Source organism: Halichoeres trimaculatus, unplaced genomic scaffold (assembly GCF_033239565.1).
Source record: "Halichoeres trimaculatus isolate MK-OKI-2021-1 unplaced genomic scaffold, fHalTri1.1 fHalTri1_scaffold_8, whole genome shotgun sequence".
Classification (NCBI taxonomy): domain Eukaryota; kingdom Metazoa; phylum Chordata; class Actinopteri; order Labriformes; family Labridae; genus Halichoeres; species Halichoeres trimaculatus.
This window is the reverse complement of record NW_027437186.1, coordinates 17208199-17222822: the sequence shown is the minus strand read 5'-3', so window position 1 is coordinate 17222822 and position 14624 is coordinate 17208199.

Genomic DNA, 14624 nt, shown 5'->3' with positions numbered 1-14624 from the left:
GGAGCCTAACTGTCAGACAGGAAAAGGATAGAAGAGCAGAAGAAAGATAAATGGGAGATTGAAAGAGCACATGCTAAAGGCTAACACAGGGGCTAAGCTGTCTGTGATAATGTTCATTCCAACCCACATGCAGCAGTTATTCTGCAGTGGTCTGTTCAAACTTAAAAGTCTATCAATAAAATGAGGAGTGAGGTTACTGCAGATATCGCTACATATAGCCGGCTGCTACAACGTTTGCTTGATGTCGCATTTCAAACTGTATCACTATGTAACTGACTGATAAATACCTTTACTCAGCGCTTTGTATCCAGTAAAAAGTTGTCTTGAACAAAGAAAATTTGTTTCCATCTGCTCTCCATTTATTTTATTCCAAAACAAGCACACACCTTGCTAAAGTAATTTACGACAGCGTGCGAAGACTCTGGGCCACAAGGTGGCGAGGCAGTCCAATTAAAACAGATCCTCCTCATAGCATCTTTAACTTCTACTTTGACACAAGTTAATAGCAAAACTCCTTTTTTTTCCATTGGACATTTGGCCCATTGTCATCTTTCTGTAGTCAACTTGGGGCCAGGAAATCCTAAAAGTGTCTACTGACACAAGTTCACACACATTACTGTTAAAAACATAACAAAACAAACAAACAAAAAAACTAGAGGTCAGACAGCATACATCTCCACGGCTGCATGCTTAACAGACACCTGAGGAAACTTTGTGTTGCTGCAACAGCCGCTGATAAATATACACCTACAAACTTTCATAGAGGTAAACATGTCAGCGCACAATAACAAAGCCGCTTTAAAACTGTTTTATTTGACCATCTGGTGAGTCTGACATGTTTATTGGGCCTCATAACCTGGCAACTCTTTACTAGCCGGGACAAGGCATTTGTCTCCTGGTGTGTGTGTGTGTGTGTGTGTGTGTGTGTGTGTGTGTGTGTGTGTGTGTGTGTGTGTGTGTGTGTGTGTGTGTGTGTGTGTGTGTGTGTGTGTTTGCAAATGTAGTACAATAACAGTGTGTGTGAGAGCAGATGCAGTGTACTTGTAAAAAGTCATGTTCATGTAGCTAACGTCCTGTGACACGCTGTCTGAGGGAGCAAGGCATGCAGCCAGAAAAAAAAAATGCACATTTTCTTCACACCTACACTTGTTTAGTATTCACATTAAGCTGTATATACAAAAAGTCACCTCGCAAAGCAAGTAGGGAGACTGTACCAACTTCTTGACAACCTCTAGGGCTGCACCAAATAAAGCAGCATTTCTTTGTCTGCAGTTAATGTAATAGAAAAGTCAGCACTAGTATTAAAACAGAAAAAAAAATAAGCCTTCCATGTGTACCTATTATGTGTGCGTAAAAATGTGTGTAAGATCTGCGAGGGGGGTAATCATCAAGAAAGGAGCAATCACAGGAGGCTGTCTGTGTGTCTAATCATCCAGAGAACCCCCATTGACTATGTTGTTTGAGTGTGCACATATGTGTGTGTATGTTGTGTCTGTTTGTGTCCAATCAGGCAAAGAGCCCCCGGGAACACTGTCAGTGAAGCATCAATCAGTACGTACACGTCAATAACCCTACCATCAACCATGAACAAACACATGGTGTGGGTGTTTGAAATTCAAGAACAGGATGAGAAGTTTGCCCTCCAGAAACTCTGGCTTGATTGTCAAAAACTCGACATCAGTTGTTTGCTTCTATAAACCTTTGTCCTTCAGTTTAAGAATAAAATTAGCAAAATTGTTACAGACAGCTTTATTTTGTCTGACAAGTACCAACATTACAGCAAAACCAAAAAAACATTTGTGTCTTGGTGGCCTTAGTAAACAGTGAGAAAACATTGAGCACTATACAGTTTGAAATAGATGCTAAAGAGTTTAGAAAAAAATGTTGTTACTACACAAAAAGCAAGATGACTACAGCACTGGTTAGAGTTATTAACCTCAAATGTAATCTGGTCTGTCATACATTACTGTGGGATTGCAATAGACAATTCCCACAATCAAGGATGTGTCAAATCTGAATAACTTCAAAAAGGCAGGGATATGTTTTGCTATTTATTGGCAAAGCATGAGCCACCTGAAGCCTGCAGCTCACGTCACCTTCCTCCACCCCTTCCCTTTTCATACTGAGACTAAGGCTTCTTTATTTTTTCTTTTTGGTAAATCTTCTGCAGACTACATGTAAATAAAAGTAAAATACTGTTTTCCTCTCAAGATGTTTTTTTTTTCCTCCATTTAAAAAGGCCCCTGTCAGAACTTGTTTCATTTAATCCACATTTATGTCATTTTTCTACAAATATTGTTGACTTTGTCCCTCCACATGCCAGCAGCAAGCTGCACACTGCTTTATAGAGGTCTATCTCTTTCCAACATTTAGGGAGGAGGCATTAACAGTCCAGCGGTTACTTGGGTCTGGCACATACAGTTAGTTGTTTGTTTTGTTGTTGTTTAGTTGCTGTTGTTTTTTAAATGCTGCCCATACATTAGAAGTAAGCTTTGAATTGGTAGTTGTTTATGTTAATTACCATTCCCTAAAAACATTTTAGTTCAGTTTCATTTTTATTTCTATTTTTTTGTTTTGTTTTAATCACTCCAGGAAACTCACTGATGCATTGAGCTGGACAGAGGCAAAAGACAGGAGCTACCTTAAGCACTGGCAGGTGAAAGCTTGATGTGGTAGCAGGTTTTACTTTGTATCCCAATCAATTTTTATGAGACTAAGATATAAAGCCATCATTATATCTTATATCTCTTTGACTTACTGTCCACCAACACCTGATACATCATTGTTATTTAAGTCGACAGCAACATACGTAAGTGACAACCAAGCTATAGTAAACATGACTTTCTGAATTTATTTAATCCCTTGTAGCAACCAACTGCTATCACTAACATCAGCCAAAGGAAACAGCTGATTACTAGCCAAAAAAGGGTATTTATATTACCAATCCAGTTGGTGAGAACAGTGTTCTTCTTAATCCCCATTCTTTGTAATACCAGTCTTCACAGCCAGACAACTCTAATGGCTGGAATTTGCATTGCCTCCAAAAGCATTCACTCTCCCTCATTTCTTATAGTTTACATAATGTGTCACTTGAAAAAACACATCATTCCTATATGTTGTATATGCCTTTTTGTACTCTACTGCTAAACATCCATCCATCCATCCATCCATCCATCCATTTTCTAAACCACTTGTCCTGTTCAGGGTCACGGGTGGCTAGAGTCTATCCCAGGTGTCATTGGGCGAGAGGCAGGGTACACCCTGGACTGGTCGCCAGCCAATCCCAGGGCTCCTTCTAAATGTGTTGTATTAAAAATAATAAATAAATGGACTTGAACTAATATTGCACCTTTCTAGTAGTTAATATCTAGGCTTGCCTGACTAGATTTTTACCACAAAATATTGCCTAAAACTTAGAAGTTGTAATAACCAGTAAGAGATACACACATTTCCTGAGGCTCAAACATCATCAATCAATATAACATTAACTCTGGAATATACAGACAACATGCCTGAACTGAATCAGTGTTTTGACCGAGGTAGGAACTGTGCAATCCTTCCACCTCTGCTTTAATAACTTCCTACACAGTTGTGACCTATAGTACTTGACCTGATCACATGGCCAATTACCTGAAACAGCAGCCCCATACCACCATCAATAAATCAATACATGTGTGCACAAACTACTGCTAAAAAACAAAACAAAAAAATGCAATTTTTAAACTGGCTCCAACAATTTTGGCTAACTTTTTTAATGCATTTGTCACAAAAAAGACAACTTGCTTCACAACAGCAGTACAGTATTTTTCCACACTGTCCTTGAAACAGCATTGCAAGACGTCAGTACCACCACCAGCTTTTATGAGGCTTTTTTTTGCCTTGTTTGTGAGGCTGTTGTTTCAGTCCTGCAGACAGTGAGTGATGTAGCCATAATGTGCTACATGAAACAAGTGTATAAGCATCATGAAACTCAGTAAAAATGACAGAAGATATAGGGTAGAAAGTAAATAAAAAACCCTATTTGAGTGTCTGAGGCAGCTGAGCCACATCCAGGTTCTTCATAACAACTGCTGTCCTGAGTCATCCATGTAGAACGGTGTTTTGGTTTTAATGAGAGTGATGTGACAAAATGATGAGAAAGAAACACATTGGCTGTCAAACTTTGCAAGTGAACCTGGCGACAGAATGACATCACAGACGGGAAAATAACAGCATTGTTCAACTGTGGTTCCAAATGACTGTTGACATACGGCTGACTTTTGTGATTACCTGAAAATTGCTTTCTGTTGATGTACAACCTGTGTGTGTTTGTCTGTACAGTGCTGTCACAGGTTATAACTGCCACAGAAACACACGTGCAACCATTCACATGTATGGTAAAACTTTTAAAGGTCAAAATGCTTACATTTAAGTACCTGGAGGTGGGTAGCTAGTTGGTTAACAAATGTTAGGTAGAGATAAGAGGTAAAATGGCATTTGTAGTCTCTGTTACAATATGTTAAAGGTTGTAACTCTCACAATTTCTACTGTTTACTGCCTTTCTGACTCTCTAGATGGGCTGACCCAGCAGGTTATGGTAGAGGGTTGCTAAACTGAATGCATTTACTGTGGCTGTAACAATTACTGGTGAGATATTCATTTTCATAAATCATACGGTTCATCTCAAAAACTTCTGAAATACTCCACAAATAAACTGGTCATAGAATCACCTTCAGGCAAAGACACAAGTTTATTTTGCATCAGAAAAAAGTTGCTTTGTGGTGGCCAAGAAAGAAACAGAAAAATGTCCAAATGTTTCAGCCACTGTCTTTAAGTTAGCTACAGTCTGTGGGCATATGTTGTGTTGGCCTAGCTTTTGGATAACAAACCTACTATTGACAAGTACCTCATACAACCATCCTTGAAAAGAAAAACTACATTGTGTGTGACACTGAATGTAAGGAGCTGGGAAAATGCTAGCAGGATTTATTTCACCATTTCCATTACACATGTACAAAGTCAAACACATGACGGATGTTTAGTGGCAAACATGGACTAATTGCTCGATGGCACAGCAGTGTATCGATCAAGTTTTACAGCTCACATTTGTTAAGTTGATTTCTAGTTTCAGCACTTATCCTGAGTGTAAGCATTTGCCCCGCAGTCTTTGTTAATGACACTTTCATTGTACTGGACATGTTTTGGGTTTATTGCCTGTCCTTGTGTTTTGATCTTGATACATAAATATGTGTTTGCCCCCTTATATGTGCATTTATGACTGCATTCACTCTGACAAGTACAACAAATCAACAAGCTTCCCATTCCCTTTTTTTCTTAACCCCAGGCAGCTACAAATGGGTGCTACATTTTAGTAATTGCTTCTTTATTGACAAATGGCTGTGAAGTGTTGTGAGGGCATTAGCTGTCAGTATTGCTTTTATTCCTTATTGAATTCTGTCCTTCTGTTGTTTCTGTCGCTCTGAGACAAAAGAAGCAACTTAATGTCTCCTCTATCAGCGCACTGTGTGTGTGTGTGTGTGTGTGTGTGTGTACCGTTGTACATCTGTGACTTCTCACATGTATAGATTAACCCATTTGTCACCTGATCGTTCTCTACATCTGTATGTGTATGTGAATCTCAGACCTATGACTTGAGGGTGGAAATAAAAGACGTGGCTCTGAATTTAAAAAAGGCAGAACAGTTAATCTGAAAGAGTTATGGATTCAGTTGGGTTGAACCCTCGCTGCCACAATCAGAGGGAAATTAGTGGCAAATCTTACGAGGTAGTTCACATTTTCAGTGTTTTAACTATTCATAGATTTAAAAATAATTATTACAGAAGACTGTATTGTCAAAACTGACTTTCTTAGTATCAGCTACAAACCATGAGCGAAAACTGAAACAACAGTAAGTGGGAAAAAAAGAACAAAAACTTCGTTTCGGGCCCAGTCAGACACGTCATAAAAGAAGGGTCTTGGGTGGACGCAGGTTGCAAAGTGGTTTGCAGGGGACACAGCAAAAGTAAGTTTGCTAAAGCAATTTAAAAAGGCTCATTTTACTATCAGTGAAGATGCTATGACCTGAGCTACCAGCTGTTTGGGGTGGCTTAAAGATCAGCTGATGCATTGGGGGCTTGACTTTATGACCTGCCTGAACTAATGCTATGCTCAATTTTTAGCAAATCAAGAAAATGATTTACTCCTAAAATGCCATTAGTACCTTAATCCATGTGTGGTCTAAATGTCCAAATATAACAGTACCGATAACGACATAAATGCAACACAATTTCTTTATATTTGGTTCTCTTAAAGGTCATTCCTGATTTTCTGTATGTATAAGTCTTTTATCAAAACTAGCAGCCTATATTGAATCTTGCACAATCTCTGATGAAAAGTTTCACATCAAAATGTCATCTTGGTAACAGATACCATCAGCTATTTTTTTCCCTCAGTCTCCCTTTTATCCTTCACCCCCTGCTGATGCTCTACTGAAATGCAGCTCCAGACATCTGAGAGCCTGCCCTATATTTCTGTGACCCCCTCATACCTTTTCCCTGTTTTACCTCCCTTTCCAACGTGCTCCTGGTATAAAGTGAAGAAACAACAACTTAAAAGAAAGATTCACCCTTTTGTACTGAGATCTGCAAAGAAATGGGGCATAAAGTTGGACTTATACTTGACCCAAGGGGTTAACCTCAGTCCCTTGTAGATACATGCCACATTAGTTTTTATTTATAGTTCAGGAACAGTGCTGTTCCTTTCTATTGAAAGCAACACTGAGCTGATGCATGGAATCCGGCTATACTTTGCTTTACTTCCACTGTACATCCAGGACTGTTGTTTTGCAATCAGTCAGACCTTATAAAAATCATCTATGAAATGAAGATCACTGTTGTATGATTTTTTGAAATCAGAGATCATCATGGAAGCTTGAGGCGTAGGGGGTCTAATATCGTTCCTATGGCTTGTGCAGGGTTTCTCTATGTGCCACAAGCACATGACACCCATGGCAAAGCCTATAAGCTCAAAATCTCTAAATGTACAACCAAAAAACCATCTGAAGAGATAGCAAAGGTCTGCTTTTCTGCTTCAAAAAGATCAAATTAAATTCACCCTCACAATTCATTCAGCTGATGCTCCAAGAAATTAGCGCATACTCTTATTTTTCCTGTTCTGAAATTGAAATTAAAATTCATTCGAAGACTCAACAACCCGTTAAAAAAAATCTGATTAAAAGAACAGTGTTTTGTTTCTTTTTCTTTTTTTTTTTTAGTTTTCCAAGATATCCAACAAGCCCTGGTGAAACAACTGAACTGGACATCACAGCTGTATGAGCCACTGCTTTAAAACTGACAATCACCAGAAATATGATCCAAGAAATTTAATCTTCTGTTGCCCCAGATGCAGAGGTTAGGCAGAGTTGTTTCTACACTGCAGAAAGTCAAAACCTTGTAAGTGCTTTTATCTCAAAATTCCTTATGAGACTCAATTCAATCCAAATTTATCTGACAAGTACCGATTGTCTGATTTACAGATAGATTGATTGAAGATAGATTCAATTCAATTCAATTCAATTCAATTCTATCAATTCAATTCAATTCAATTCAATTCAATTTTTCTGAAGGAGAGGCTTCAAAGAAATAAAGTGTTAATTGTCTTATTCATGGTCAAGTGTCATAAATATCCATTACAAATCCTAGTCATGCTGTAATCCCCTATAATTAGTTTACAATTAGTTTATTTGTGGCTGTTTTTGTGAAACTAAAAAATAATGGGGAAAGGGGCACTTTAGCAAAATCTCAAATTAACCTCAAATTATTTACCTATAAATGCAGGGGCTGGTTGGTCTGCTGGACTCATGTCCATTGTTGGCAGACGGCATCAGCCTGCAGACAAAAAAAAAAAGAAAAAAAAAAAAGAAAAGATCATCTTCCTCTCTTGGCCAGAGGAGCCAGCAGGCTTATCCGAGTCACCTGGAGTGCGGTCTGCAGTTCACAGTGTCCCTCATGGCTTGCTAAGCTGGTTAGCTGGAAAGGCTAATCGCACAATATCTGGAATTTTCCGAACTACTCACAGTTCACGTACAGATTTACACAGGTCTTGTTGGCACTAGTTCACACAAGGGTCTCGCAAATTCCAGTTTACACCATGACATGTCACTTCATTTCTGACATTCACCATGACATCCTGGCACTTCTTAAACTTATTTGTAGCTTTTGTTGCTGCTTATATTGTAAAAACTAAAGACAAACAATTTGTAGTCATTAACATCAGAAGTCTCTGCATGTTTAAGTTCAGTGTACCCAGGTTTGTTTTCTTTTCTTTTTTTTCCAAAAAAAGCTGAAAGAAATAGTTTATAGAGTAGAAATCTATTTTTGTAGTTGTAAAGCCGAAAACATGGCAGTGCAAGAAGTAACAAAATGCAAATTATGTACAAAGTCAAATGTCAGCATTTGCGTCGCATTTCTAATTAGCAGCAGTTCTGAGTATCTTGCAGACAAAAGAACAGTCGTTCTCGATTCATTTTCCTTGATGGCTTTGTTTCTCATCATTATTCATGAGGCTGTAAATGAAAGGAATGTCATTCAGCTTAGGAGGTGAGGGTTTTCAGATGGAATATAATTTAATTTGAACTGTTCCATTCCCTCCTGTTCTTCATTACGTGCTGGCAGTTTACTAAGAGATTAGAAAAATGATGACTAAACAGCAAAGATGAAAACAATGTGAGCACATCGAGGTCCCTTGAATGCACAACACAGAAAACAGTCTGTCTTTCCCATTTAGGATCATGTTGGAAATTTAAAACTCGTATGTCACTGTTTAAACTAGATTTTAGAGAGTTTGTCAGAGGATAAATACTATCATGAAAAAAATGAGTGGATAAAAATAAGAGAGGAAATTTTTCATACCACAGTTTATGTATGAAAATTACTCCTTTTACCAAGCCCTGTTATTACATATACAGATGCAGATCTAAGTCTTGATGTTGTGAAAGGAGAGGAGAGAAGAAGGCAAGATAGCGATCAGGCCAGTGATGTGACTCATTTAGGAAATGAACCAGACATGCACTGTCTGCAATACAGGTGACCACATGCCCTCTAACTAGACACTGTTCATCACTGAAGTGAAGTCTGTTTTTGTTTTGTGTCATACCAGGATTGGTTCAACCAATCATTCAACCAATCCTGGAATGACACACATCCCCACTCCTGGGGGAGCACTGTGGGTGCCACTGTACTGTGATTCATGTTGTACAGAGACCTTGTCCTGTGTTTTCCTTGTGTCTGTACCTGTCTTTGAGGATGTGGCTTGTGTTTTTTATGTCAAGAGTTTTCTGCAAAACAAAAATAACAACCATAAATCTTAGCTTGGAATTAGGTGTCATTTAGGAATCTCAAAGACTGTACATGTTGTGCATGCAGTGTCCACAAGAATCCCCACTGTGTCCTAAATTACAATGTAACCACAAGGCAATTCTTTAATATATCACAGCTAAGTAGCATCATCTATGATATCATCACAGTCTTTTTAAACCTTGTTTACAAAATGAGCTTGATAACAATTGTTTTAATTTTTCAGCTGAGCTAAGATACCAGGACAGCATCTGTTTTGTCATTTTTTAAAAAACACAGCAGAAACAAGATATTCCTGGTAAATTTTGCCTGCCTAAATTCTCTAGCACGTTTTGCTGAATTGAATAAGTGTAATAGGTGGTTTACATCTTTATTTCACTCATCATCTAAAAAAGGCTTTCTGTTGGGCTCAGTTATTCATCTTCCTCACTGAATGATACAAGAGCAAACCATAGCTGAAGTGTCTGCCGTACTTTACTACCTAATATTCTTTCCATATGAGAGCCCATGGAATTGTGGTTATATCGTAGCAAGGTTCAGGACAGAATAGCAGTAAATTAACTGACAGCTGTCAGAAGCTAGGGCCTTGGAAAGTAGAAGTAAGGTCAATGAAGTTGAGACTGACGTCCTGTCAAAGAGCAACAGCAGCCCTGAGCTAAGAGAGTGTGGTGACAGTGAGTGATAAATTGAACCTCACCATGTGGTTTGAAGAAACACCTTTCAGTCTGCAGTTTAAATTTTAAAGTTTCCAGTGTTGTTTGTGACACATTTGGCACAGAGGGGACTATATACATTGTTGAAAAGTTCCACAAAATTGGGCTCTTACTGTGAAACATGTTCTACTTCTGGTTCCTTAAAGCAGTGCACAACAAAAACACCAAAAATCATGTTTCTCTCTTCTTGAGCTACAACTTGCCTTTGTACTTTTTTGTCCTTTGATGCACTTTTAATCTTAAAGTTATTCAATATTGAACATTGCTTTTGATGAATAGAAGTTTTTTGGTCTTTAAATGGTGAAAACAGACTTTTTGAAGGTAACAATCCTACGTATTTACTCTCTGCTCTTTGCTTTCCCCTATGACTTTTTTAAAGCAGCAGTAAGAGAACACTTTGATTTGGCCTGAAGCAATTGAAAAAATCCTTGTTATTGTCCACAAGAGGTCATGGCATGCATCACATTATCATGCTACAGTAGTCTCAGGGTGCAATGAGAAGCTAACATAAGATAACTCGGGGCATTATGGAGAACTTTCAGTGCTGTGAAGCAGTTGTTGAAACATTAATACATATAATAATATGATTATGACTCTATCATGGGATGATGTTAAAACTGATTTGCTGAAAGTATCTAACAAAGAGAGGCATGTCTCATTCAGCCACACTGACTATACACATGCACAGGCTCACATTGTTTGAAGATGCTTCTACATACCAAAAAAAGAATATGCAATAATATATGGTATATTGAATGTTTGTCGGTAAAAGGGTCCCCTAAAATCCCTCAAAAATGTACATGAACATTTGATTCTTTAGAAAGTTGCATTATTTTTTAAATTTAACTATAGAGAATCGTGAGGCCTTCTTCCTCTATCTTTGGAAGCCAAATTGGTTTATTTTACTGTCCCCTTATCATGTTGAAAAGTATTTCAAGCCAGAAAACAGCTGATGGAAATATATAAGAGCAAAGCTGCAAATGGAAACGAGAAATGTTTGAAGCAAAGAATGAAAAAAAGGATTGGAACAAACAGGAGCGAGGAGGTAAGGTGTTTGTGGTTGCTATCTGTCTCCAATGTTATTTATCACGAGGACAGGTACAGATATCGTCTTAGCTTCCAAGCTTCATTACACATTCAGTCTTGTTTCCAAATTCTCACACACACACAAACAGACACACTCTCTAACACACATTTTAATTTACATTCACGCCAACTTTGTCAACCTCCATCTTTCACTCTATTGCCTTTGTTCTCTGTTTCCTCTGAGCCCCTCCAACCCTGCCTTCCTCGCTTTCTCAGATACACACACACACACACACACACACACACACACACACACACACACACACACACACACACACACACACACACACACACACACACACACACACACACACACACACACACACACAAACATGCACATACACAAACATACATTTCAATTAATCCCAAGCTCAGTATGATGAATGTGGTTACCTTCTAATTTCAATTATAGTGGCTGTTTAGCTGGCTAGAAATCTGTTGTGTGCTCACGCAACATCCGCCAAGCAATGGCTCAATTACACCACACATAGTTGCAGCTCTCACTGGCTGTAACACGGGCAAATATACACAACAGCAAATACACACAGACAAGGCACACACATATGCAAGTACATGCACACGCAGAAAATTAGATTAGCCAATTTAGTTCTTGTCTGGACACATTTTTCAGCACCGTCAAGCTGACGGCTGTTCCAAAACCTATTTAGAGTTTTCACAGGGCAGCACGACATCTCAGCAACTACAGCTGATGTGTGGAAACGAATAATTATTGTCCCAAATAGAAGTGTTGTTTATTCATTTATAAGTAAAAGGTGTCATACATGAGAAATGAGGGGGAAAAGGCTTCATCATCCCAGGGGGATTCAGCCAAAATGAATGTCTCACAGGCCTGACTAGACTTGAGTCCAAAGACGCAGTGCGTTTAGAGTTTGTAACCTACTTTGACAAAACCAGAACGACGACTAAAAGGAAACGTATCCACATGGGGGGAATCTGCTGAGTGTGCTTGGGCTGATTCAGATACACTCTGTTTCTCAAACTGAAGGTGAGTATTCACACCTGGGAACTGCCAGGGACAACTACAGCCTTCTTCTTTTGAAAAATATACACATGGGTTCTTCCTTCACTTGTGAACCATTACACATTATTCTGAAACCTGATTTTCAAACACACAGTAAAGAGACACATTAGCCAACGGCGCTAGCTACAAGTCTGAGATACAGAATGTACTTATAAGTCCAACACTTTAACAAGTCAGAGCTTCCAGGCAATAGACTGGCCTTAAAGTGAAATGACTCTGTGTTTGAATCCAGATCAGAGCCTTACTATGCAGAACTCAGCCAGATCCTTTCAGGTATGAAACGATGAAGCAAAAGAGAAACTGCTTTTGATCGCCTGAAAATGTCATTAGATCCTTATAAAATTAGCTGGGCAGAGTTTGATGCGCACGGTGTGTTCTGTATTCCTCTGCCAGGTTTCAGGCCAGTCAGAGTCAAATATTTAACAAAGCCAAGTAATAATAGTTTAATGATACATTACATGCATAAAACATAGCATATTTTACTGATGGGAACTTAAATGTCTTAAATTGCATCACTTAACAAATACATTAAGGGTTTTGACAGTTTGGATAAATATATTAAAATAAAAGAGTAGAATTGGAAAATCATATAAATAAATGAGTAAAACAGCCAGAATGATGAGAGGAAGGGTGGGTAACAGGTGAAGTAAGGAAGAGTAGAACAGATAAAGGGAAAGGAAGGAAACTAAGAGACATCGAGAGACAGACAGACAGACAGAGAGATAGAGAGAAAAGAGGGAAACAGAGACACCCAATGGTAGAAAAGTAGCTGTCATTTTAGCTGCAGCTATTAAACCTGCTTCAATTTCTGCTGTGCCACCTGACAAAACATTGAAAAACAGGCAAACGGTGGAAAATAGGTCACACGTACACAGAGCAATACACACACTCACAGTGTGTGCCATCACCTACAGAGTCAGTTGAAGAAGGCGGGAATAAATAAGTGTGCACATGTGTGCACGTACACACACACACACACACACCCACACACACACACACACACACACACACACACACACACACACACACACACACACACACACACACACACACAAACACACACACACACACATACACATGCAGAGTCAATCAGAGGAAGAATTGCCCTAACTAGACACATGCCTCAGGATGAAAGCGCTCTCAGGGCATATTGTGCTATTTCAAACCCACAGTGCTGTGCCTCTCACATGCACACATCATAAACCGACAGAAAACACAAAGATGCACATATGTACACAGAGTGCAACCTCTCCTGTCAACTTGTTTCCTGTGAAAGTTGACGTGGAATAAAAGCTTTCAGGGGATTTCTACACAGCTCTGCTGGGAGGAAGTGGAAACAGGCAGAAAGTGAGGAAGAGACTCAAAGACGAGCCAGAAGAAGAAAGAATAAATGTGCTGCTCTTCTTTTTCTCTTGTTTCCTGTGTTGTGGTTGGGTACTTCCTTTCCTTTTTTTTAAACTCTATCCCTGATGTCTACACTGCAAAATGAAGATGCAAAAACACCCATGCACACATCCATCAGGGCCCTGAACCTTCCAACTGCTCAACAAAATTCAGCTTAGATCTGAAATAATATCATACTGTGAGCCATAAAGTGAAGAACAATGGCTGTCAATGTGTCCCAGCTGAAACTAAGGCTGTGTTTAAGCATTATGATTAGAGCTTTGCCAGGTGTCAGATTCCTTTAAGGAAGTTCTCAATAAATGATACTGCTGGCTCATAAAAGACAGCAGGATACAACTTTTGGCCAGTGAACACTGCTTACCAATGCAGAGGGCAAACTCAACACTGTCATAATGAACCACTTTGTCCACAGGGGGCGCCAAATGGAAACAAACAGGGAGGTCCTAATCCGGGGTGTGCTGTAAGGTTATATCAATTTGCACCCATCGCCTCTCCATGATGCTTTAACTTAACTAGATACAAACATCTTATTTAAATTGATTATGAATAAACATGATAAACACTATTATTCAGAGCAGTCATGTAAAACCAAACCTCTTAGTGAAGAAAACAGAGGCCGCTGACACACTTGTTGATTTTAGGACTGATTTACATACGCCACTTTCGGCAATATCAGATTACAGGTCAGACAGTCCTACCTCTGACACAGTACCCCCAATAACCAATGAGAAGAGCAGACTAGAAAGTCAGCAACCAGATGGCAGGTACGTTAACACAGCTTCACCCACAACCAAATGGAAATTTGAAAAAAATCACCAGTTTGTAGCATTACTTACCCATTGTCCTTCACTTTTTTATTGCTGCATGACAGAACACGTGCCGAGACGGCTAGCTCAGTGCCTTGTGTTTGTTTACCCTCTGAAGTCACATTTCATCAAGCAAGTTTCTGTGAGCCTTCATGTCAATGGAATCATTGCCCAAAACCCAATGCATGGTGTAATTGTCCTGCGTAACACAATTCAAAATTTTCAATGTGAGTGATCCTCA